Below are 25,659 nucleotides of genomic sequence, written 5' to 3' on the forward strand. Positions count from 1 at the left end.
CACCAACAGAGTAGGCAGTGTTGTTTATGGCTTATCATGATACCATGACTAGCATGAAAATACATCACCTTGCCTCTTTTTCTATTCTTCTTTATCTTTTTAAACTTTTACCTCATTTTCCATACCACAGAATTTCACTTCTCAAAAGCATTAATGCTCAACTCTTGCTTCAGATTCTTTTGTGTAGTGAACTCAGAGTATGATACTGCTTAGCATATAGAAATTGCTCATTAAATACCGTTTCTTTTTTCCTTCTCTGTTAATTTTTTAAAGTTTAATCTTGCCCAATTCATGACAAACTTGAATTTTGTCTTTTAGTTACCTCCATCCCTTACCTTTTCTTCCTGAGATATTCATTCTCAGTATTAGTTTCTTGTTGGATCTTGAAAAAGCAATCACTGCCTTTGTCTGATGTTGGTTTCTAGATCTCTTTACTTGGTCTAAATCCAGACTCTGATAGAATGTTTCAATGAAGTCTTTTAACTCAAAATTGTCCATGCACAGGAAGTTTATGATTTGTTCTTAGCTGAATGTGATTTACTTACTTCTGGGCTTTTATAGAATATGGGTTTGGGAACAGCATATAAATCAATATGCAAAACTTCTTATGCTTTGTCATAGATGTATTCATAGTGATAGAAAATAGGAGAATTTGGAGTTATGAAATTTTAGATTAATTTTGTGGAAGGTAGTGTCAGTATGAGGAATGAGAGGATTTTGATAAACTAATTCCATTCCTACAGTCAGAGATTTATAGCAGCCTCTTATAGTAGATCCTATGCCTTGTTCTCAGTGGAGAAATGTATATTTTAGGTGTCCAACTTCAGGCTCCATCTTGGACATCATAGTTACTTTCAATTCTGGGCCTGGCAGGTGACCAAAGTTGTTTTTCCACTTTGTTAGGTCTGTGAAGACTGGGATAGTTAGCACAGGCTTCATGGAGAAGTTGAAGCTTGAGTTTCACTATAAAGATCAGTAGATTTTATATAAACCCATGTTTCTGGGTTTTCTTACCACATAAACATTTTTGTTCCTTCATCTCAATCAAAATTCTAATGGTTAAAGATGTATTGCAAGTACCACCTTTTCCATGAAACCTTTCCTTGTCTTCTTGTCTGGAATTTATCTCAACCTTATTTGATTTTCCACATGCTTTATTTATGTCTCTTTCCATATGATCTTGTCTTGCTGGCAAACTGGTTTTTGTACTTGAGTGACTGTGAACATTTTGAGAGTGGGGTGAAATCTCAGGTATCTTTGTATCCCTCGTTAGCACAGTGTTTTAGCTTATGAGGTGCTTAAAAATATTTATTGTATTGAAGATGTTTCTGTCCTTCAACTTAAATATCTTGACTATTTTCTGTGTGCCAAGAACTACGGTAAGCATTATGTAATTCCAATCAATTCCTTCTCTTTGGGCCCAGGAAAGATCAATAAAAGAAAAATTTCTAAATTACAGTCCTTAAAAGAGAGCAATATTCACAACTTGGAATTTCACAAAGAATGCTTCAATTATAGATCAGTGATTGGTTTGAACAGATTTATGTCATTCTTTGAGCCTCTGTGCCAGAAAGACTTCAGTGCCAAATTAGTTTTTTTTCACTTCTCACCTTTGAGCCATTCTCTGCTACTGTTGTTGGAGGTTTCTCTGATTTTATACCTTCCCAAATTCATTCAATTTTCTCAGCTACTTAGATTTTTATCTCCATAAGTGCTATAATTAGTGTGAATATAGGATGTGTATGCATATCAGATATTCTTCTCTATTTCCCATTTCATTTTCTATGGAGGGAAAATTCATTTTGAGAATAAGTATACATTTTACAACAATTATTGAGGGGTAAAAAGCTGTATTTCAAACTCAATCCATTATTTAGGGTAGTGCTACTCAGTAAACAATTTTTGCAATGATGAAAATGTTCTGTATCTGTACAGTTCAGCACCATTACCACTAGCCACTTGTGACTAATTGAGTGCTTGCATTATGACTGAGTATTAAATTTTATTTCATTTTAATTAATTCAAATTTAGATAGCCATATGTGGTTAATGGCTGCTGCATTGGACATTGCAAATACAGACCAATGGCAGATATTATCTCACATATTCCTACAAATAAATAAAATGTCCTCAGATAAATTCCTTTGGGAAATATTACCTGTATTATATTATTCCCCTTTTGTGCATTTTCCATAATGAACACAAACATGGTAAAGGCTCTAAGAAGTCTCATTGCAAAAACAAATAATCTGTTTATAGTGCTTTAACCCAAAATTTTCTGATTTCATTTGACCTTTGAATTTGTACTCTCCCTTCCTCACCAGTAATGTCTTTGAACAATTGTAATCTCATCTGCACAACCCTCTTTGAAAAAGTGTCCTTCAGGCCATCTGTCCCATCCGAAGCCTGTGTTGCACCTTTAGCGGGACATATCCCCCCTCTATTGTAGTGGAAGCATAAGGATGACTTAAGTAGAGATAAGGGGGAGCCTTCTCTAAGTTTTATAAAATATGCTCTCAGGAAATGGGGCATGATGTGTGCCTCATAGAGATAAAGCTGTTGAGGCCCTGAAATTACCTTTTTCAGAAGAATGGTATGTTTTCTAGTTATGGCTGTGGTGGAGCCTGGATCAGATTTGGTCCCTAGAACCGTGACATGTCCTCAGTTTGACCTAAGCCACAGATAGGCCTCCCCTTTCAGGGCTGATGAGAAACAATCCCTTATCCCTCACTAGAGTTGGTGTTGTTGAATCTACCCCCTAACAACAGTACAGGAAGGAATATGATAATGTTCAGTTGTCTTTTCCCCTTCCTCTTAATAGACCAGCTAGTGATGCTTCAGATGAAATTGGTCTGAAGGCTGAGAGCAGGTCCATTATTGGGAGCATTTGCTTTAAATTATGAAATTCAGGAAGGCTTGTGGCAGAGAGGTGGCCAGTTCTCCCGCAAAAGGCGCTCGCTTGTCTGTTTCTTGCATTCTGTTAAATATTTCTTATTTCCTCAGAATACACCACAAGGACCATTTGACTGTCCCCTCTGGCTTCTGCATCTTGCTTCCAGCATGAACAGACAGGTAATAACCGTTCAGCAGGGCCATTACCTCTTCTAAAGACTATTATCAAAATGGTCATTATACATAATGGAGATTATTACAGGCAGACTGAGAGATTTTTTAGATACATCTCTCCAGTAATAGGTGGCCTTTTTTAGCCTTATATATCTGTGGGGATAATACCAGGGCCGAGAATACATGACAAATGGTGATTTTTAGAAAAAAAAATCTGTGAGATTTTAATGCATAAATTGGATTGTGGATTTAAATTGTATTTATGCAGAATCTCTTAAATTTTAACTCTTGACAAATACATAGCATGGCAGGAACATTCCAGGAACAGGAGTTAAAATATATAGAATGCATGGTTCCTGTTTATACTATGCAATCACCTATGCAAGGATATCAGTATTAATTAATTCTTTGAGAACAAACTCTTTTATAATGAAGTAACTGGTCTGTAGTCAGCCAGTCAAATAAGTATTTATGGACCTTGGGCTGCATGCCAGGCATTGGAAATATGGTGGTTAGAAAACACAGAGGGAAACTTAGCAGTTTAACATCTAGTGGCCTGTATACACAAAAGGTCAAATGTTAATATTTTCTACCTCCAAGACAATAAAACCTCCTTGTATAGTTTCCACTTGTGCCCAGTTTTTGAAGGTAAATAGGTGCTGTCCTAGGTAAAAATGTGACTCTGCTGTGGGATACACAGTTGGTTGCCTACCAGATGACCTTTCTCCCTTAAAGCAATAATTCTATTATTGTTTGATTGGTAAGTTATCATTCCCAGGGGGGTAAATCGTTACTGGGCTAAGCCAGTCAAGTGTAAGAGGATGTTAATATGCAATTCTTGGCATTTCAGTAGTGAGTAAAGGCTCAAAAACAAAAGTAATAGATGGCTAATAACCTGTCACTCTAAAAAGGGTAAGGGAGGACTACCTGTCACTCTGACCCAAGTTGCAAAGGAGGTCTCAAAAAGTTCAGTTTTGTAAACTCACGCAGCGTTCCTTTTTAAGTGCAGAAATGTTGAGATTAAAGTGAAACGAAAGAGAGTGCTTTTTGTTTGTTTGTTTGTTTGTTTTAAAGCTTTTGGAGAATTTGTACAGGGGACTTGCCTCTCGTTTTATACCAAGGGAGAGGATTTTGAAAGGAGCATGGATATCTTGTTATTGGTACCCTTGAGGTTGGAAGATGAGGAGGGACTAGTACTTGACCCTTGCCTGAGAAATTTAAAAGTCAAGGACTTTGGCTAGCAAGCTACTCCGCTAGCCCAAGGAAAGATGGCATGGTGGCAATGTGTGGCAGTGATGGATTTTCTCATGCCAGTGATGCATAAGTATTTTGTCTGAGTTAGATGGAATCATTCAGGAGAAAGAACTGAACTCTGGAATGAATATATAGGGGCCTTGCCCAAGAGAGCCACTTGGAAAGGCAATGGAGCCCTAAGAGAGAGTCTCTGTAGAGAAGATCCTGCAAACCAGGTGATGAAGGGCAGTTTTTACGGCCAGATGGAGGAAACATTTCATTTGCAGGTGCCTTAAAGATATTGCATTAAGAATTTCCTTCACACCTGTTTTACTCAACTCTTCTGCATCTTAAAGTTGAAAGCTTCCTATTTGATACATTTGTCAAGATAATTTCCTGTTACAAATGTTTTCTCACTGGGCCTTCCTGGCTGGAGTGTCCTGTACAGTCTGGGTCTCTATACTTGTCAAACCCCCATTAAAGAGGGAGAAATCTGTAGTTGGTCATTATTTTGCCCATATGTTGTTATTTTTTAAAAAATTCCTTTCCTCACCCCAACCCTAATCTTTCTGGTTATAGTAACCAGATTTTCCTTCTGTTAACCTGTGAGCAACCATTCTTAATCACTTGCAGTCAGTGGAGTTCACCCCACCTATGATTCTAAGATAGGCACATGTCTCAAAACTTGCCTACTGGCAGGAGTTCCTGTCGTGGCGCCGTGGTTAACGAATCCGACTAGGAACCATGAGGTTGCGGGTTCGGTCCCTGCCCTTGCTCAGTGGGTTAAGGACCCGGTGTTGCCGTGAGCTATGGTGTAGGTCGCAGACGTGGCTCGGATCTGGCATTGCTGTGGTTCTGGCGTAGGCCGGTGGCTACAGCTCCGATTCGACCCCTAGCCTGGGAACCTCCATATGCTGCGAGAGCGGCCCTAGAAAAGGCAAAAAGACAAAACAAAAACAAAAAACAAACAAACAAAACTTGCCTACTGGCATATTCAAAATTTTAACACAGTAATTAGTTGGTATATGTGACATGAGCTGATATGAGGGACTTTGTTGGCATTGTTTGGAACAGGCATTTTTTTTTTTTTTTTTGCCAGTATTGCTAAGCAGGTAGTATGTAAATGAGAAGTTCTTGGTGTTTTCATGCTCCTTGTAAGCTTACCTCAACAAAAAGCAGAGCCAAGAGATGGGCCAGAAAGATTTGTGGTGACACCAGTTGAGCATCTTTATTCAAACATGTCTGAAATCATATTTATTCTGCTTATGAGAAAGAATAAACACCACCCCAAATCATTTTGTTTTGGATTTTGTCATTTATATGAAATAAAAGCCTAACCAATAGATGTTTATGCTATGATTAACTTGCTCTAAAAAAGGTTGAAAAAAATTATTCCCTACCCACATTTTTTAAGGAGGGAAAGTTTCAAACATATAGAAAAGGGAGAGAATAGCAAAATGGATTTCAATTTATTATCCACTTAGATTGCAGCAATTAACTCTATCTTTGCTGTACCACTTGAACATATATTTCAGACACTATGACAAATCTATATACTTCAACATATATCTCCTAAAAATAAAGAATTCTGCTACATAAACACAATGTCATCATCACACAAAAGAAAATTAACAATAATTCAACAGTTTCTAACATTCAGTCCATATTTAAACTGCTCCAATTGTCCCAAGTATGCCTTTTATGGATGATTTTGTTTTTGCAGAATGAAGTTCCAGTCAAGTTTCACACATAGACTTTGATTATTAAATCTCTTTAGTCTAGAGCTTCTTCCCATTAAAACAAATGACATTGACTTTGGAAGAGTCCAGGTCAGTAGTAGTAAGGTTTCCCTTTATTTTGAATTTGTTTGATTTTTTATCACATGATCTCATTTAACTTTTTCCTCTGTCTTGTGAAATGCTAGTAAATTTGAAGTTATATTTAGAGGCTTGGTTATATTCAGGTTAGTTTTTTTTTTTTTTTTTGGAAGGATACATCATAGCGATGTGATATTTTACGTGATATTGCAGTGTATCGAAAGGCACATAATTTCAGTTTGCTTAATATTAGAGATGCTAAGCTTGACCATTTGCTTGAGACATTGATTGTCAGGTTTCTTATTAAATACATACCATTTCCCCTTTATCTTTGGTAGATAATCTGTATGGTACTGAAGTGATATTTTAGCACCTTGAAAATCCTAAAGCACTTCCATGTTCATTTGCCTTCTGTTAAAAATTTTTTTTTCTTTTCTCCCTCCCTTCTCCCCTTCCTTCCTTCCTTTCTTTTGCCTTTCACCCATTTTAGAATAGGTATGAGGTTAACAAATTCACTTAGTTTTTGTTTTTCTTAGGATGTCTTTACTTTTACCTCACTTCTGAAGGATATTTTCAGTGAGTTTTATTTTTTTTATTTTTTATTTTTTTTTGTCAGTGAGTTTTAAATTTGAGGTTGGCAGTTCTTTTCTTTCAGAACTTTAAAGATGCTATTGTTCCATTATGTTCTGGCTTGTATTGTTTCTATTTAGAAATCAGTTGTAAATCTTATTGTTACTTCTTTGAAGGTGAAGTGTCTTTTATCTTTGACCGCCTTTAAGATCCACCCCCTTTTCTTTTGGTTGCTAGTCTTTTTTTTTTTTAATTTTTTTTAGTATGGTATTCATAGATCTAGTTTTTCTTGTATCATAAGGCATGGAAAGAAAGGTGGTGGATATCTTAACCTGGAATTGTTAAAATATCACCATGTCACTTTTTCTTTTAACTCATATTATTACAAGTTTCTGTATTCTTGGGTATCCTCTAAGTGAAATAATAAAAGCCCATCAAAAATATCTTAAATCAAAGATGGAAACTATTTTATAGATCATCTTATAATACATGTTGCACATGGTCCTCAGGAACAAACTGGAACCAGAAATGTGAATGCTAGATAATACATTTTTATCCACTGCTTTTCCTTCTTACTTTCAAATTTTCTCTTTTTCCTTTACTAAAAAACTTGACTATACAAGGTATATAGCCAAAAATGATTTTTTATGGCTCCTAAGTTTATATCTTCTCCATTTAAGAAAAGAGCTGATTTCTTTTTTCTTTTTCTTTTTAAGGCTGAACCTGTGGCATATGGAAGTTTCCAGGCTAGGGGTCAAATCAGAGCTGCAGCTTCTGGCCTATACCACAGCCATAGCCATACAGAATCTGGGCCACATCTGTGACCTACACCTAGCTCACAGCAATGCTGGATCCTTAACCCACTGAGTGGGGCCAGGGATCCCCACATCCTCATGGATACTAGTTGGGTTCATAACCTGCTGAGCCAGAATAGGAACTCTCAGAGACAAGCCAATTTCTTAATTCTACTTTCTCATGATCCTAATGGGGTAAAGGACTTAACTCAGGCCCAAACAAATTGGCCTAACCCAAGCCAGCCAGGCAATATTACATTAAGGACACATCCTCTGAGAGGCCAATGTTGTAAACATATGTACTGAGGGGGGGAATCTAGTTAGACAAGTTAGTAAGTGTTGGCTCATCTTCCTGTTCTCGGCTCATCTTCCTGTTCTCTATGGAAGCTATATTCTCTATGGTCCCTATATTGCTTTAATTTTAGAAGATAAGCTTTCCAAAATATAAAAATCTCCTATGTGTAGGGTAGCTAAAAGTTGTCTTAAATACTACCAAATTGTAGAACTTTGGATCCTTTTTACCATACTGTACAATCCTAGAATCTGGAAAAATATTCTTTTGGAAAGCCAACCTTACTCTGCACTTCCACATACCCGAGCATATATCCTAGACTACACCCTTCTTTTTCAGCATTTTGTTTTTTAAACTATGCTATGCTGTTCCCTAGCCTCAAGATCCCTGAGTGCACATTTGATAAATACTGTCATATTTGACAGTATTTTATATAACAGTAAATAATCCATTTATACCATTTTCCTGTTATGTGATATTATAGGAGACAACCCTCTGGTTCTTTTGTTGTTTTGATATTGTCTAGCAGAGTTACTGACAAAAAAGCATATCACAGAAATGAATCATCTTCATTAAAATGGGGCTAATTCTACACAGATTTGATATCTCAGAGCAATTTATTTGGCATCATTTATAAAAACAAAGTCTATGTTTACAAAGCAACAATTTCTTAGTCTTTAAGCTGAAATTTTAACTTGTAAGATACAGAAATATCAAAATAAACCTAATATTTAAAATGTATTTCACCTCTTTTTTTCTTCTGTTTACTTTTCTTTTCCTATATACCCTTAAAACCTTTACGTATATCTTTTTAGAGAGTCTGATATTTTCCTTCCGTCAAATTTAAGGGAATATGCAATTTTGTTCCCAGATGATTTAAGAAGCCAAAAATAGCAACAAACAGTATCAAATAATCCCTTTAAAAGATTTTTGTACTCCTTATTCCTAACCCTGGGAAATTCCTTATAAAGCCATAGTTAGTTTTTGCCAAGATAAATGCTTCCATTTTTTTGAGACTAGGCTTTTGACAAACTTGTGAATTCATCATGTTTCAAGAAAAATTGCATACAAAGATGTGATTGTTGTAATTGGAAAAGAGGGTCATCACAGTTTGGCTTTGTCAAAGGATAGTGATATAGTTAACAACATCTGTGAGAAGCTATATTACCAAACAGCCTGGTGCTAATAACCTATTCCCTAAAGAGTCTTTCCTGGCTTATGATTTTCAGTTATAATAATGTGTGCTGGCATGTCCTAATGAACTTGGTGAGGCATGTTCAGATGGCCCAATCTTGTTGGCTTCCCAACAGCTGCTCAGAGTTGCTGAGGGGCTTGCCCTGGTTTTGTTTTCCAGACTCCCTGAATGCCACTCATCAAAGTTGCATTCACCAAGTATTATGAATGGTGCATCGCTCATCTGATCAGGTTAGAAAACAACATGGCTGGACCCAGTGCCCCTTACATGCTCCTGTGCTGATACCCTTCAAGTCCACTCCAGCGGAGGGCACCTGTGGTGGGTGTGCCCTCATGTCAAATGGGAGCTACCAATGTGATGATATTCTCCAATCTGCATGGATTCTGTTTCAGTGTAACCTTTTATTTATTTTTTAGGCCCTCACCTTCGGCATATGAAAGTCCCCAGACCACAGGTCTAATCAGAGCTGCCACTGCTGGCCTATGCCATAGCCAGAGCAACACGGGATCCCAGCCACATCTGAGACCTACACTACAGCTCCCGGTAATGCCGGACCCTTAACCCACTGAGCGAGGTCTGGGTTCAAACCAGCATCCTCATGGATACTAGTTTGGTTTGTATCCACTGAGCCATAACAGGAACTTCCTCAATTTAACTTTTTATAAAGATTTGCCTTATATTATTTATTAAGCACTTTATGACATTGGTCAAAGAGCAAAAGGAAGGCAGTTGGTATATTACTTTTCTAGGGCTGCCATAACAAATTATCACAAACTTGGTGGCTTAAAACAACAGAAATGTATTCTTACATAGTTCTTGATGTTAGAAGTCCAAAATCTAGGAGTTGGCAATGTTGGTTTCTTCTGAAGGCTCTGAAAGAGAGTCTATTCCATGACTTTCTCATAGCTTCTGGAAGTTGCTGGCATCCCTTGGCATCCTTTGGCTTGTAGCTTTATCACTTCAATCTCTGCCTCCATCATCCCGTGACTTTCTCTGTTCTTGTCGCTCTGTATGTCTGTTCTCTTATAAGGACAACAGTAGTTGAATTTAGTGCCCATGCTAATGCAGTTTAACCTCATCTTAATTATGTCTGGAAAGACCACATTTCCACATAAGGTCCCATTCATATCTGCTGATGGTCAGAACTTTAACATATCTCTTGGGGGAAGGGAACTATTCAACCCATTACCAATCCATTGATTTCTTCTCTTTAGCCCTGTTTTACTGACATGACTTCTTTCTTCCCTTGTTTAATCATTGAAATCCAAATTCTGCTTTCTCAGATTTTTTCAGTAGAAGTAATTATTTAATGGGACTTTGAAAGCACCATCAACAAGAGCTATATACCCTTAAAACCTTTACGTATATCTTTTTAGATAGTCTGATATTTTCCTTCTGTCAAATTTAAGGGAATATGCAATTTTGTTCCCAGATGAACAACATCTGTGAGAAGCTATATTACCAAACAGCCTGGTGCTAATAACCTATTCCCTAAAGAGTCTCTCCTGGCTTATTCTTTTTAAGGCTGAACCTGTGGCATATGGAAGTTTCCAGGCTAGGGGTCAAATCAGAGCTGCAGCTTCTGGCCTATACCACAGCCATAGCCATACAGAATCTGAGCCACATCTGTGACCTACACCTAGCTCACAGCAATGCTGGATCCTTAACCCACTGAGTGGGGCCAGGGATCCCCACATCCTCATGGATACTATATTACCTGTGCATATGCCACAGGTTCAGCCTTAAAAAGAATAAGCCAGGAAAGACTCTTTAGGGAATAGGTTATTAGCACCACGCTGTTTGGTAATATAGCTTCTCACAGATGTTGTTAACTATATCACTATCCTTTGACAAAGCCAAACTGTGATGACCCACTTTTCCAATTACAACAATCACATCTTTGTATGCAATTTTTCTTGAAACATGATGAATCAACAAGAGCCAATGGGGAGTTCCCTTCATGGCTCAATTGTTAATGAATCTGACTAGGAACCATGGGGTTGTAGGTTCAATCCCTGGCCTTGCTCAGTGGGTTAAGGATCCGGCGTTGCCGTGAGCTGTGGTGCGGGTTGCAGAAGTGGCTCGGATCTGGCATTGCTGTGGCTCTGGCATAGGCCAGTGGCTACAGCTCCGATTGGACCCCTAGCCTGGGAACCTCCATGTGCCACAGGAGTGGCCCTAGAAAAGTCAAAAAGACAAAAAAAAAAGCCAATGGAATCCATTCGTTCCATCACTTGCATAAGGTAGCTAAATTAAGATATTAGGGGAAAACCATAGAAGACAATCTTTAATGGGAATCACTTGATATTTCCATTGGACAGTGTTCTCAACTGTTTTCTGTATTAAATTCTGTTTAAGAAACAGGTTTTTTGGTCCCTACTAACAGCAAGCAATAGTGTTAAGATCTGATAATTAAACTGCTAAGATAGCTTGATTTCAACCTATTGGTGGCACACAACCATATGTAACTAATTATTTTTGAATTATTTTAATATTAATTTATAAAAATCACAACTCGAATTAACCATACTATTTTCCAAACCATTCCCTCTAAGAGAAAATTAAATTGGTGGCCACTATTAAGCCACTGAGACATCTCTTTTCTGAGCTAACTTTGTAAATATCCAGTGTTGATTATATTTTTCACTATCCCTTTTCTTTTGCAGCTAGCTTGATCTTCCTTTTATCTTTTAGCATGACCTTCCCTTAGTTTTTTTCATAATTTATTTATTTATTTTTAGTTCCTTGTTTATTTATTTTTAGTTCCTTGCTTTTCCATATAAAAATGCCAGTCTGACAAAAAAAGAGAGATCCCTTCTGTATCCTTACTTGTGCACTTCTAGCTCTTTTGCTGAGCACTTTTATATACTCTTTTTACTATCAATATAGCTAGTGTTCTTACACTGGCCAGTCTGGAACTGTTATTATTGGAGTAAAGTGTGTGTGTGTGTGTGTGTGTGTGTGTGAAGAACTGAAATTCCTTACATTAAAATCCACATTATTTGAATATGAAAAAACAAAACAAACAAATAAGCCAAATGAAAATGGAGACAAAGAACAAATGGGTGGTTCTAAGAGAAGTGGGTGGGGGACACAAAATAGGTAAAAGGAATTAAAAAGCATAAACCTCCAGTTATAAGATAAAAAAGACACAAGAGGATATAATTACAGTATAAGGAATATGGTCAATAGTATTATAATTTGTATGGGGACAGGTGGTTACTAGACTCATTGTGGTGGTCATTTTATAATATTGAAAATGTCAAATCACTATGTAGTACATTTGAAACAAACATAATATTGTATGTTAACTATGTGTTTAAAAATTCACGTTATTGATGACATAGCACTTCATTCATGAATATGCCATGGTTGAAATGGTCATTATTCTATTGTTGGACCCATATATGCTTTATAATTTGGCACCTTTGGCCTTTTTATTCTCACACATTGTGTCAGGAAGGATTCTTTGTGGCAAAAACAAAAACAACAACAAAACCCAAAAAACAGAAAACAGCCAGAAAATGATCATGGTAATTTAAGAAAAGTTATTGGATATGTGATAGATTGAATAATTGACTCCAATGCTTTACAGCCCAGAGTGGTAATACATGTCCATACCCTTGCTGTGGCCTGTGGTAGAGAGAGTGTACCCCTTGACTGTGGGGTGACCACATGACTTGTTTCAACCAGTGGAATGTTAGCAGACATGATACTAGCAGAAGCTTGAAATGTACTTGTGTATCTAGGCTTGGTCTCTCACTTTTTGGTGATCAGAGCATATATCCCAGTTAGACACTGTTTCTTCAGCTTGGATCCTTAAATGAGACATGTGAAGTAGACTAGTTGTTCTAGGAAGCCACTCAATCATTTATTATCACATGGACTTAGGGACCCAGAAGCTGGACATTGTTTAGCAGGATTCTCTGGTTCAAGATCACTTGCAGGGTTGTCTTCAAGGTGTTGGCCAGGCTGCAGATATCTCAAGTCTCAAATGGGGAAAAATATCCACTTCCAAACTCAGTTTCATGGTTGTTAGCAAGATTCAGTTCCTTAAGGACTGTTAGATTGAGGGCCTCAGTTTCTCAGCTGGGTGTAAACTGGAGGACTCCCTCAGTTTTCTGCTACTTGGGCCTGTCTGTTGGGCAGATTACAATGTGGCAGCTTGTATCATGAGCGTGAAGAAGTGGAAAGAGGCAGAGAGAGAGAGTGAGTGAGAAAGATGGCAGTCATGATCTTGCCTAACAATCTAGAAAGTGATATCCCATTGCTTTTGCCATTTCTACTTGTTTAGCCCATACACGAGGGGAGGGGATTAAACTGGGGCATTAATATGAGAAGGCAGAGGTCTCCGGGAGCCATTGAGAATCTTTCTACCACATATGGTTTACAGAATTGATTAGAAGGCTGGAAACCAAATTTGGACATGGACTTGGGACCACAGGAGTTAAGAGGAAGGGTTTTCAGATGCTACAGATAACCACACACACAATTTTACCAGCCATATTGTTCCTACATCTAAGAAAAATTAAATGAATGGGTTATTCCACCTAAGATTTATGCGGTATGGATTTACAAGTAATTTCACTGGGTTGTTTTCTGAATCAAGTAATGCCTTGGATTACATCAGGAAAATTATTGCACAGGCCTAAAATATGTTTTCAATCATGTATTAAACTTCTTTTAATTATCCAAATCTTTTTAAAAAAATTAACTCCCCAGTATTCTACTTAATGAATCAATGGAGAAGTCAGAGATTATTTAATGGATAGACCTAACAAATGGTTATCTTTCCAAATTTTGAACATTTTATTATAGACTTTCTTACTACGTGCACATTAACCATTCACCTTAGTAACCTCCATTACTGCTACTATGGCCCCTTGGCTGATGAGCCCATTGCAAATGATCAAAGTAACTAGTGAAAGAAGCTGATGGTAATTCACACAACAGGTCACTCTATCGACTTTATTATTAAAATCCTCTTTTGCCGAAATCATCTTTTGGTAAGCATTGATATAGGACACATATATCTTCTTATTGTCTCCTGGAAGAGGTCTATCTGTATACTTTGCCCCAGTTATTTTTTCCATAGTAACTGCAACAAATCACCACAAATGTAATGGCTACATGGATACAAATTTGTTATCTTGGAGGTTTGGAGGTCAAAAGTCTGAAATGGGTCTCAGTGGGCTAATCTCAAGTGTCAGCAGGGCTGAGTTCCTCTCTGGGGAGTCTTAGGAGAGAATCCATTTCCTTGCCTTTTCCATCTTTCAGGGGCTGCTCTTTTTCCTTCTCTTGTGGGTCTCTTGATCCATTTTCAAAGGCAGTAATGTTGCATCTCTCTGACTGTTTTTCCATAATAATGTTTCCTGTGACCTCATCCTGGTGGGTTTTAATAATGTGGGAGTTCCTGTTGTGGTGCCGTGGGTTGGGAATCCGGCATTGTTGCTGTGAGCTGTGGTGTAGGTCGTAGATGTGGCTCAGATTCTGTGTTGCTGTGGTATGATGTAGGCTGGCAGCTGCAGCTCTGATTCAACCGCTACCCTGGGAACTTCCATATGCCGCAGGTGAGGCCCTAAAAAAAATAATAAGTTGAGCCCATGAACACCTGGGACTTCTCTAGAAGCCTGTCCAATCTAGGCCCAGGCAAGACCGGCAGCTGCTTTGGTCATTCTAGTGGTGAGGCGGGTGACAGTAGCTTCCACAATTGCCTATTTTATGAGTTTAAATGCTAGGTGATTATTTTTGGTTTATTAAAAAAGATTCTAAGGGACTAAAAGGATGAGTAGATGCCTTGAAACCACATATTAATGTGTATTTCTTAATTCTGTTTATACCACTTCATTGTCTTCCTGATTTTCTTAGAATACAATCCAAAACCCTTTTCTGAGACAATGACAGTGTAGTGGTTAAGAGTAGGCAGAGTGTCTGTGTTTGAACCTCAGCTATGCCACTTGGAAACTAATGTGTCCTTGGACAAGTTAATTTTTACCTTTCTGGTCTCTGTTTGCTTACTCATACAGTTAGAATAATGCCAAAAGTACCTTACAGAGGTGACGTGAGGATGAACAGAGTTTACATATGTAAAGCAGTTAGAGCAGAGTACCTGGCATACGATGTGTGATTAATACATAAGGCATTATTATTTCTGTGATTTGTAAGTCCCCCTTCACTCCCCCCTCGGTTAGGCACCTATTTTTCTGCCATCATCAGACCCATCAAACTCCCATAATTCATTCCAGGTGGTTTTCGACCTCCAGGTAGTTGTCCTGCTCTTTCCCGTCCCTGGAATTCTCTTTCTCCTGCTCTTCACATGGTTGTTGTGGCAGCCATGAGAATGAGGCTCACAGATCCTGTTCTATGTGTAGGGTGGCTGATTGAGGGCCCCTGCTCCTTGTTTTGAAATCTATCTCCCAATTTTGCATTGAGACCATCCTCTTCCCACCAGTGACTGAGGGTTGAGGGGACGCTTGGTCAGCCCCATTCCTAGAAAAAAATGGGGCGTCTTTGTTTTCTGACTTCGGTTTCACGGATCGATGGCAGCTTTACTGGACTTAATCTTAGATTGCACAGAAATGTTGGACCCTTGTAATCAGCTTTCTCTCCCTCCTTTATGTAGGGTCAGATGGACATTTTGGTCTCATGACATTCTGAGGCTACCTTTACTCCATCCTTTGAACATGAGCATTTTCTCCCTGCCCCCCCCCAAAAAAAAATTTCTTGTACTTTTAACCCTGTCTTGGCGTCTGCTTCTTGGAGGACCTGGACTAAACAACTTGCTTTATCTTCCGTAGCTGTCTGGTCAGATGTCCACTCCTATATGGTCTTCTCTGACAAACTTCACTGCTATAAACCCCTTTCCTGATTTTTAGTTAGCATGTCCATTTTTTAATTTCCTTTATAGAAGTGATCACATCACCTACATACTTGTTTGCTTATTTGGTTAATCATCTGTTGCCTGTTTTCTCTACTGGAATGTAGTTTTCCTTTGGACAGAGACATAATCAGCCCCAGGACTTAGCTGCATTCCTGACATTTCATAGATTTTTAACAGATACTTTCGGGTGAATCAGTGGATTCTGATAGATTTCTAACAAGGGGCTGAGAATTTTGGAGGCAATCCCAATCTCTTGGGATAAGCACATAAAAGAGATAATATGAAAAAAAAAGTAAAGAGATGATATGTCCCTAATTTTTGACCGTATGTTCCCATTTCTCTGAGATAGCCCCAGACTATCAGCTGGGTGCAATCACCCTTTTCAAGATATCTGTTCCAAAAAAGATGGCTAAAGTGACATCGAAAGGGCATCAGAGAGAAAGATAATTACCATATGCTCTTTCAAATATGTGCAATCTAAAAATAATTAACAAATCAAGCTCTGGATACAGAGAACAGATGGGTAGTTGTCAAAAGCAAGGGGGGGCAGGAGAAATGGGTGAATTGTTGTTTTTGTTTTTTAGTTTAAATAAATTAAAAATTATGTAGATCCATAATTATTGACAAGGAAAGATATTCCCCAATGAATTATTATGAGAAATGTAATGAAAGTACTTTTCACAGCGTAATTATTTTAAATGACAATATATATATATCACATGTAGCATATATTTGTATAAATTCAAAAATATAAACACTAAAAAATCAACAGGTGAATGAACAGAGGATACTCTTTATTTTGTTCTATTTTCTAAAGTTTTTGAAGTTTTGTGATGTGCATATATTACTTTATATACCAAAAAGTAATTTTTGTTGTAGCTGCATCCACTGGAATCTATAAAGTATTTAGGATGTCTATATTTGAAATCCTAGGTTTAGGAAATGATTAGAGAAATTATTTCTTTTTCCCAAGTGTTTATTTTAAGTAGTAACTATTTCACTACAAGGAATATGTGTTTTATTATTATTCAACACCCCAAATACGTTAAGGAGATGACATAATATGGAAAACTTAGATTCATAACTTTAGATGCATTCTAAAAGCTTCCCTATTCTCTTCAAACATAAAAAGAATTTTTAAAAAGGCTATCAGGGAGTTCCTGTTGTAGCTCAGCAGTAAAAATCCAACTAATATCCATGAGGCTCGGGTTCAATCCCTGGCCTCACTCAGTGGGTTAAGGATCTGGTGTTGCCACGAGCTGTGGTGTAGGTTGCAGACATGGCTCGGATCTGGCATTGCTGTGGCTGTGGTGCAGGCCTGCAGGTGCAGCTCTGATTTGACCCCTAGCCTGGGAACTTCCATGTGCCATGGGGCGGCCCTAAAAAAAGGACAAAAAATAAAATAAAAAAAATTTTAAAGGCCATCATAGAGTCTTTGGCAAGCTCTGTTTTAACTTAACCATGGTGCCACAGTGTCCTGGCCCTTTCCACCCGCCTCACAGTGTGAGGAAAAAGTCTGGGAACTTCATTTGCTTCATTGACAAGGGAAGATACAGAATTAGGTATGGGGAGCAAGTTGCTGCTATGTCCTCAGAAAATGTAGGGTTTAAGGGTGAAGGCAATGGCTAATTAGTCCCGGAGTTTAAATTTTCATGTCTGGCCATGTTGCAAGTTTTATGACCACTGGTTGAAGAATGAAGAGCTGCTTCTGAATGCTCCAAAACTGTGCTAGTCTTGAGGAAAGTTGACCTAATTTAATCAAATGTTTTCCACACGTTGGGATCTGAGGCTACACATCACCCCAACTTGTGGCTCTCAGAGAGATGAATGTGTGCTATGATTAACCATTAATGGACCCCATTTTTGTCTTAGAGTCTGCTGATCTGATATTATTACCTTCAGGCATATTCTCAAAGGCAGTAAGCCTATTAGTTTTCCATTCTTTGGGACCAAAGTTACCACTTTAATGTGGGGTGTGTGTGTGTGCGCGCGCACGCGCGTGTGCGCATGTACCTGCACATGTGGGTATAAATACACACAGAAATGATTGCATTTGCTCTTGTTTGATAGGTTTATTTAACCCAAGCCTATAAAGTTTAATAAAAATACAACAATGGTTCACTATACAAGTCAAGACCAAGATAAACACAGCAGAGAAAGAACTGGAACTAATGGAGAAATGTACTCCTAGGTGAGTAGTGCCATCACAGAGAAGCTGTGCCTTTGAAAAGGATCCAGATTAGAATGGTAAAAATATGAGAAAAAGCAACATTCCCTGCCCTAACTGTAAGGATGGAGAAAGAAAGAAAACTTGCTTTTACTTTGTGAAGTAAAAGTTCCCCTTTCTTTTAATGCACAATAGCTTGTGTAATTTTGTCACATGCATCTGTTGCTCTCACCTCTTACATTGTGCTGAAGTGCTCACCAGGGCATTCAAGGGAGCAATTCTCCCTCCCACCCCTGACACCTGCCAAGGAGAATGCTGCATTATTCATCGGGGGCTAATGGCAGGTGATGAGATCTTTTCACGCTACATCCCTCTCAGTAGGTGTTTATCACTCTGTTCACCAGCAGCCCTGCTATTACTGAGGGGCCAGAAGAACCCTACACACTCGCTTGAAAGGTAATGGGAAACGTGCTCAGCTTTCTGGGCTCACAAGTGCAGATGAAGGTTATCGCCAGGGCAGCTGCGAAGCCCAGGGCGGGAGGAAGGTGGTCACTCTAAAGCGAACAGCTTAATTTTGGAAATCCATACAAATCGTGTCAGAGCCATGATAATCCATCTTCTTTAGCTCTGGCCTTTCAGCAATCATTGCACTGTAATAATTTCTCCCGATTCACCTGTGATCTCTATAAATAACAGGAGTGAGGGAGGAAAGGAGAGGAGGAAAGAGAGGGGTCTGGTTTAGCGTCTAATGAGCATGCCAGTGAGGCATTTATCTCTGTCTAGTCAGCAAGATGCGGTCTTCTCTGAGGCTGGGCGGGGGTGTGGCCACACACTGGAAGCTCACATGGGATAGTCCTACGACCCCAGCTCAGTGCACTTGTGTATCTGAAACTGACTTGACAAGACAGCTAGTGTTCCAGTGATTTATCTGGAAGCTTGTGACAAAAAAATTATGGAGCAATACCATGTGGGAGGAATCAATGTAGGGGACTGTTTTATCGTCAAGTGCTTAATTCCTGCTGCAGCACACATTAGCAGAGATTTCTTTGCCATACCATATTTGCGGCAGTAACCACCATTTGAGTCTAACATTTTCATTCATTGTTTTTCTGGTTAATTTTTTTTTTCTTTTGATGGTGTTATTCTTTTTTCTTTCTTTTTTTTTCTGGTTAAGTTGTTGTTGGTGTTGAGTTCTTTTGGTGGTGTTTGCTGTAGGAGGACTTTTGTTGTATAGTGTGTGTCACAGGGAGTTTTAAGTTAAAGAATGTAGTACAAAATAATGCCACAGTGATCAAGATAACCCGACAAGTAGGCAGTTGAATTTCTCTTCTTCCAGCTCCTTTGTGTTGATTTCACTGCTCTCCCAGGATGGGTGCTATTTCTTAATCCATGGTGCCTTGTTGGTTTCTCCCTTTCACATCATAGTGTGGTGTAATGGAGGCCAGAGGGATTGGATTAAGGTGGGAAAGACTTAGGTTTTAATCATAGATCAACTGTTTAGTAGCTATGGAAATTTAACCTTTTTTTTTTGGCCATGTCCATGGTATGTGAACATTCCCAGGCTAGGGATAGAACAGCTACAGCAGTAAGTAACCAGAGCCAGAGCTATGACAATGCCAGATCTTTAACTTGCTGAGCCACCAGGGAACTCCTATTTAAACTTTTTGAGCCCAGCTTTTATTAATAATAATATGGATGTAATATCAAGTCTAGATTACTTTGAAAACTAAATATCAACCATTCAATAAGTGCATAAAATTGCTAATTCCTTCCATTCTTTTGAACTTAATGTGAATTTTTCTTTTCTTTTACCTGTCCAAAATAAATATTTTTAAGTAGGTTAACAAATCTTCTTCTATGAAGTGGGCAAGTTCAAACACTCTTAAATATTTCAAATTGGCTCTTGGTCATTCGGTTAATGGTAAAATAAACTGATTTATAGCCATGTCATGGAATATTATTCAGTAATACATAGCAAATAATTGATGCAATTAAGATGGATCTTCATGGGGCTTATGCTGAGTGAAAAAAAGAACATCCATTTTTGACATGACAACATGTTAGAAATAGAGAACAAATTAATGGTTACCAAGAGTAGATATAGGGGAAGGAGAGGGTCAGGGAGGTAACTGTAGTTATAAAAGGTAACAGGGGTATTCTTGTAGTGGTGGAATGTTCTGCATCTTGACCATGGTGGTGAATTCATGAGTCTATATCTATGATAAAATTGCATGGGACTAAATTCATGCACACACTTTTGCAGGAATGCAACTAAAATGGGGTAAGATCAGTAGTTTGTATTAATGTTAATAGTTTGGTTGTGATATTGTACTATAGTCTTTCAACATGTTAGTATTTGTGGAAACTGGGTAAAGTATATGGGAAATCTCTTTTTTTCTACCTGCATGTGAGTCTAACAATTAGCTCAAAATAAATAGTTTAAAAACTTTAAAAATGACCTTTGGTTTTTCCATTATAGGCATATTCAGATGTAAAGATAATGATCACTCAATTGGTAATATGACCGTAATCCCTAAGGGGGTCATATTCCTTTGGTCTGATAATTTCTGGAAAAATACCCCAAAGGAAATAATAATTAAAAAAATGATACACATACTTACATCCAAGGATTTTCATTACAGCACTCTAGAGATGTGACATGCTAACAGCTACTTACTTAAACTTCTAACTTAGTAATGAGTATTGCATATTTATAAGGTGGGATGAAACTCTACATTAAAATAATGTTTTGGGGTTTCCATTGTGGCTCAGAGGGTCAAGGACTTGATGCTGTCTCTGCAAGGATGCCATCCCTGGCCTCACTCGCTGGGTTAAGAATCCCGCATTGCCGCAAGCTGCAGTGTAGGTCACAGACATGGCTTGGATCTGGTGTTGTTATGGTTATTGCATAGGCCACCACAGCTCCAATTTTGCCCCAGCCCAGGAACTTCCATATGCCACAAGTGTGGCCCTAAAAGTAAATTAATAGTAATAATAATGATGATGATGATGATGATGTTTTAATGCAGTAACTCTTGACTGCATGTCACAGATAAAGGATTTTTTTTTTAGCTTATACCATCTCTATATTTTCCCTCTTCTAATTTTTGGTACTATCTTTTAGTTATTTTTCAAATTACCTATTGTTAATTATATTATATTTTATTTTATTTTTGGCTTTTTAGGGCTACTGTACCCGTGGCATATGGAAATTCCCAGGCCTGGGGTCAAGTTGGAGCTGTAGCTACAGGCCTATGCATAGCCATAACAACGCAAAATCCAAGCCATATCTGTGACCTATGCTGTAGCTTGAGGCAATGCCAGATTCTTAACTGATTGAGCAAGGCAAGGGATAGCTCCCACGTCCTCATGGATACTAGTCAGATTCTTAGGCTACTGAGCCACAACAGGAACTCCATATTTTATATTCCTTTATTGGGTACTATTGAAAAATTAATTTGTTTCATTTTTTAATCTACTAGATTTAGGATTCCTTTAAATCCTCCGCCTTTTTCATCTTTGCTAAGGTATAATTGACAAATAAAAGAATCCTTTACTTTTTTTTTTTTTTTTTGGCTTTTTATCTTTTCTAGGGCCGCACCCAAGGCATATGGAGGGTCCCAGGCTAGGGGTCAAATCAGAGCTATTGCTGCCGGCCTGCACCAGAGCCAAAGCAATGCAAGATCCGAGCCTTGTCTGCAACCTACACCACAGCTCACGGCAAAGCCAGATCCTTAACCCACTGAGTGAGGCCATGGATCAAACCCGCAACCTCATGGTTCCTAGTCAGATTCGTTAACCACTGAGCCACAATGGGAACTCTATTTATTTATTTATTTATTTATTTATTTATTTATTTATTTATTTATTTTTACTTTTCAAGATGAAAATATCCCAACTCCTGTATTATCTATCCCATACCTCTAATTCTGTCAATTAATCATTGCTTTCCCATTGCCAAGGTTTACAATGTGTGTCTATAATTGTTTTCTATAATTTGTCTCTAGGTTAATTCTGAATATTGCAAATCACTAAATAGGATTTCCAATATTATGATTATGTAGATATTTTGCAGTTCAGAACCAGTTAGCATAATTCCATCCATAGAGAAAGAGATGATCCCTTATGCTACTAAAACAGTGCTGTTTGAAGGAGAAAATTCCTCGCAAGTTCACATGAATTCTCATCTTTACATACTTTCACTTGCTCAAAATCTTGTATGTGTTTTTTTATTGCAGGATATATAGACCATAACTTTCTTGAGAACATTCTGTTTTACCTAGAATTTCTAGGTGCCTTTATATGCTCATGCTTTTTTTTACTGTATTGGCAAACTTATCCACTTTCTTAATTCTATTATTTTTTGTATACTAAGTTTGAGCAGTCCATCACCTTTACCACTCAGCCACTTTGTCACTGAAATGTTGTATTTTAAACAGGCTGCTTTCTAGGCCTGCTTCAAAACAGTTATCAGGAGCTCTGTTCTTTAATTGTTCTCCTGGGTTAGTTTTTTTTTTTTTTTTTTCCCCCTCATACTCCTTTTTCATTAGGTCGCAACTTCATTCCACTGTCTCTCTCCCTCTTCCAAAAAGGTGAATAGTAGGTAAGCTCTTTAAGTTCTTTCAGGAATAACCAATTAATTGAAAAGTCTCAGCTTGGCGGTTAGATGTATATAACGGATTTGTGTTTTGCTCGTTAATGCTTTATCAAAGTTTCTTTTTCTACCCCTGGATGGAGTCTTAGAGAGCTTCCATAACTTTCAGGTGCTTTATGGGTAAAAACTGCCTAGTTCCTTCTCAGATCTTATATCTCATCTCCTCCCCTTTCTCCAGCAAGCCTTAGTTAGGTCTTATTGTTCTCACTCGCTCACTGTCTGACCCAGCCCTTAATGCTTGGACTTGGGGACATTCTGGCCTGCATCTGGGATACACCTCCTCCTCTGCCCTTTTTATGAACCCAACTCTGCGATCTCCCTCAGCTTCTGTCTTGTTGTTTCAGAGAAATTAGAGATGCTGAATGGCAACTGCAGAGGCTCGTCCTGATAATGGGGAAGGGATAACAGTATACTAGCCACCTCTAAGCCTCTCATTTGAGCAGAGTGACAACCATCCATTCATTTCTTGGTGTATCTGGGCTTTGAGGCTCTAAACGGAATAGTCTATGGGAAAGGGGTAAAAAGTCCTCTAACCACTGCCTGTCATCTTTAGAAGTGGCAAGTCTGCTTTCCTTCTACCAGTCTAGGTCAGCCCCCAGTAGAGCTTTCAATTCATTGCTATTAATAAGTGAAATTTCTTTGAAGATTCTAGCAGTAGTCTGAGGCTCCATTTTAATTTTGATGTGTTCATGAGATCTTTATACTTTTCTGCTTTAAAAAGATATTTCAGTGGTAAATTGAGAGAGAAAACTTTAAGGACTGCTAAACAGATTCCATTATAAAATCAGAGCCCAGGCATCATACACATTAGTGTATGATACAAATATACAGAATATTTCAGGTAACTCTAGACAAATCTTTTAGTTCCTGCTTACATAGCTAATTTGAAGTATAATATTTTAATCTTTATTCCAAGACCTTTACTCTAGACATAATAGAGCCATGATACTAACATTTCATACCTAATAGTTTGTCACACCTTGCTTTTTTTTTTCTGGAGTAGTTAAAGGCTGGCCAAACCATGTTTCTTTATTAATTTTCTCAATCTGATTTGCTGGCATATTTGATTTTAGTGAATTCATAGCTCTCTTTTGCAAATTAAATATGACAAGATATTTTGAAAAGATTAGAGAAAGAATGCTATAAATATAGATGATTAAAAACTAGAAGTGTTTAAAGCTTTTAATATGCAGAAAACTCCCATCTTATCAAATGGTCGGAGTTTTAGTAATTCCTACTTCCAGAAAATGGTCTCAAACCTGGAAGAAGACAGAAGACTCATTAAAGCCTTTAGACCCATTACTCCAAGAGTTGTTAAATTGTGTTCAAGAGCAGATGCTTCAAAGAACAGGAGTTTGAGAACAGTTTAAAGAAAGTTTTATACTTTGTTTACAATTTTTGGCTTTGAAGAAATACCGATTACGTGACAGGAAAGGTACAAAGGACATAGGTTCTTGCATCAGATGGATATGGTGTGGAATCCTGGATTTTGCCTCTTCCTAGTTGTCTTATCTGGGGTAAGCTACTTAGCACTTCTAGACCTTAATGTCATGGGCATGTTAAACATAGTAACACCTATTTCATAAGGGCTTCTTTGGATGATTAAATGGGGAAGTCTATGTAAGGATTATTAAGGAATTGGCTATGAAAGAATAATTATGAACAACTTTGTTTATGTCAAATATTTTATTCCTTAAAGAGACTGAATAAAGGATGCTTACTCAGTAACTTCGTGTTTTCTGAATTTGCTTGAAACAGTACTCTTCACAGAATTGGCCATGATGCTAACTAACATCCATACTTGGAAGAAACTTCAGTAAAATTTCAAAATGCCTCGTCAGTAAGTAATGGAAAGAGCTCACTAATTGCTCTCTGTATTATGTTCAAGTGAATATCCAGCCCTTGGGACGTGAATAAATCTTTAGTTCTTTATGTCATCAGTTGCACAGTGGGCTGTAGCTGTTTTAGGACCACCTGTGTATTTATATACTTGAACAAGTACTTACAAATGAAAGAGAAGAATGAATATTATAGACTCTAGTCATTCATACACAATTTCTGATGGTGAATTATCCTCCTTCCAGCTTCTATTGGTCTGGCTAGCCACCCTCTTTTCTGCTTACTATGCTGGGAGGTAATTATGGGGGCCTAAGCTCCAAATCCTAGTTCTATCATATTTATATTTTAGTGTTATAAAAGCATAGCATTTATAGTATTAAAAAATGCACCACTATTTTCAAAGCAGCTGTAGCCACAAAAGAACCTGTACTTTCAGGGATGTGGAAAAAAGAGTAATAAAAGGTAGTAAAGTGAGGAAAAATGTGTGGTTGGATCAACTCTGACTGCAGGGCGTGAGGTACATGTGACCGCATGTGAGCAGTCTGCCAGGTAGAGCAGGATACACAAAGGCAGGTGTGGATTTGATTTTTATTTCTGACACTTTCGTTAACCATCTGTCTTTGGGGAGGTCAAAAGATTTCTGTGAGCCTCTGACTTTTCAGCTATAAAATGTGGGGATATAAATTCTGGGAATCACAGAAACTAGGTATAAATCCTGACTCTTCTGCTTATATTGTGGGGACTGGATGTTTAAGATTTGAGCCTCAGTTGTCTCAAACATAAAATGAAGATGATAATAGGATTTACTGCGTAAGATTTTCTGAGGATTAAATGAGGGAATGCATTTAAATACCAGTAAAGTGTCACATGTATAATAATGCACATTAAATGTGAGTCATTGTTTTAAGTGTCTAGTTGAATCAGAGAAAAAGAAAAATCCCTGGGCAGATCAGTACTGAGGAGAAGATTGTTTCTGTGCCTCCAATTCCTTTTTCCCTCCCACAGTGTAAGGAGAATCTTAGGTCCCCCAGATGTCCATGCCTTTGTTCCTAGAACCTATTTGATAACCTAAGTTATCATGAAAAAGAAACTTTACAGTTGTGATTAAGGGTGCTAACTAGCCAACATCTTGATTTTGGCCATATGAAATCTT

Source organism: Phacochoerus africanus, chromosome 2 (assembly GCF_016906955.1).
Source record: "Phacochoerus africanus isolate WHEZ1 chromosome 2, ROS_Pafr_v1, whole genome shotgun sequence".
In the NCBI taxonomy this organism is placed as follows: Eukaryota; Metazoa; Chordata; class Mammalia; order Artiodactyla; family Suidae; genus Phacochoerus; species Phacochoerus africanus.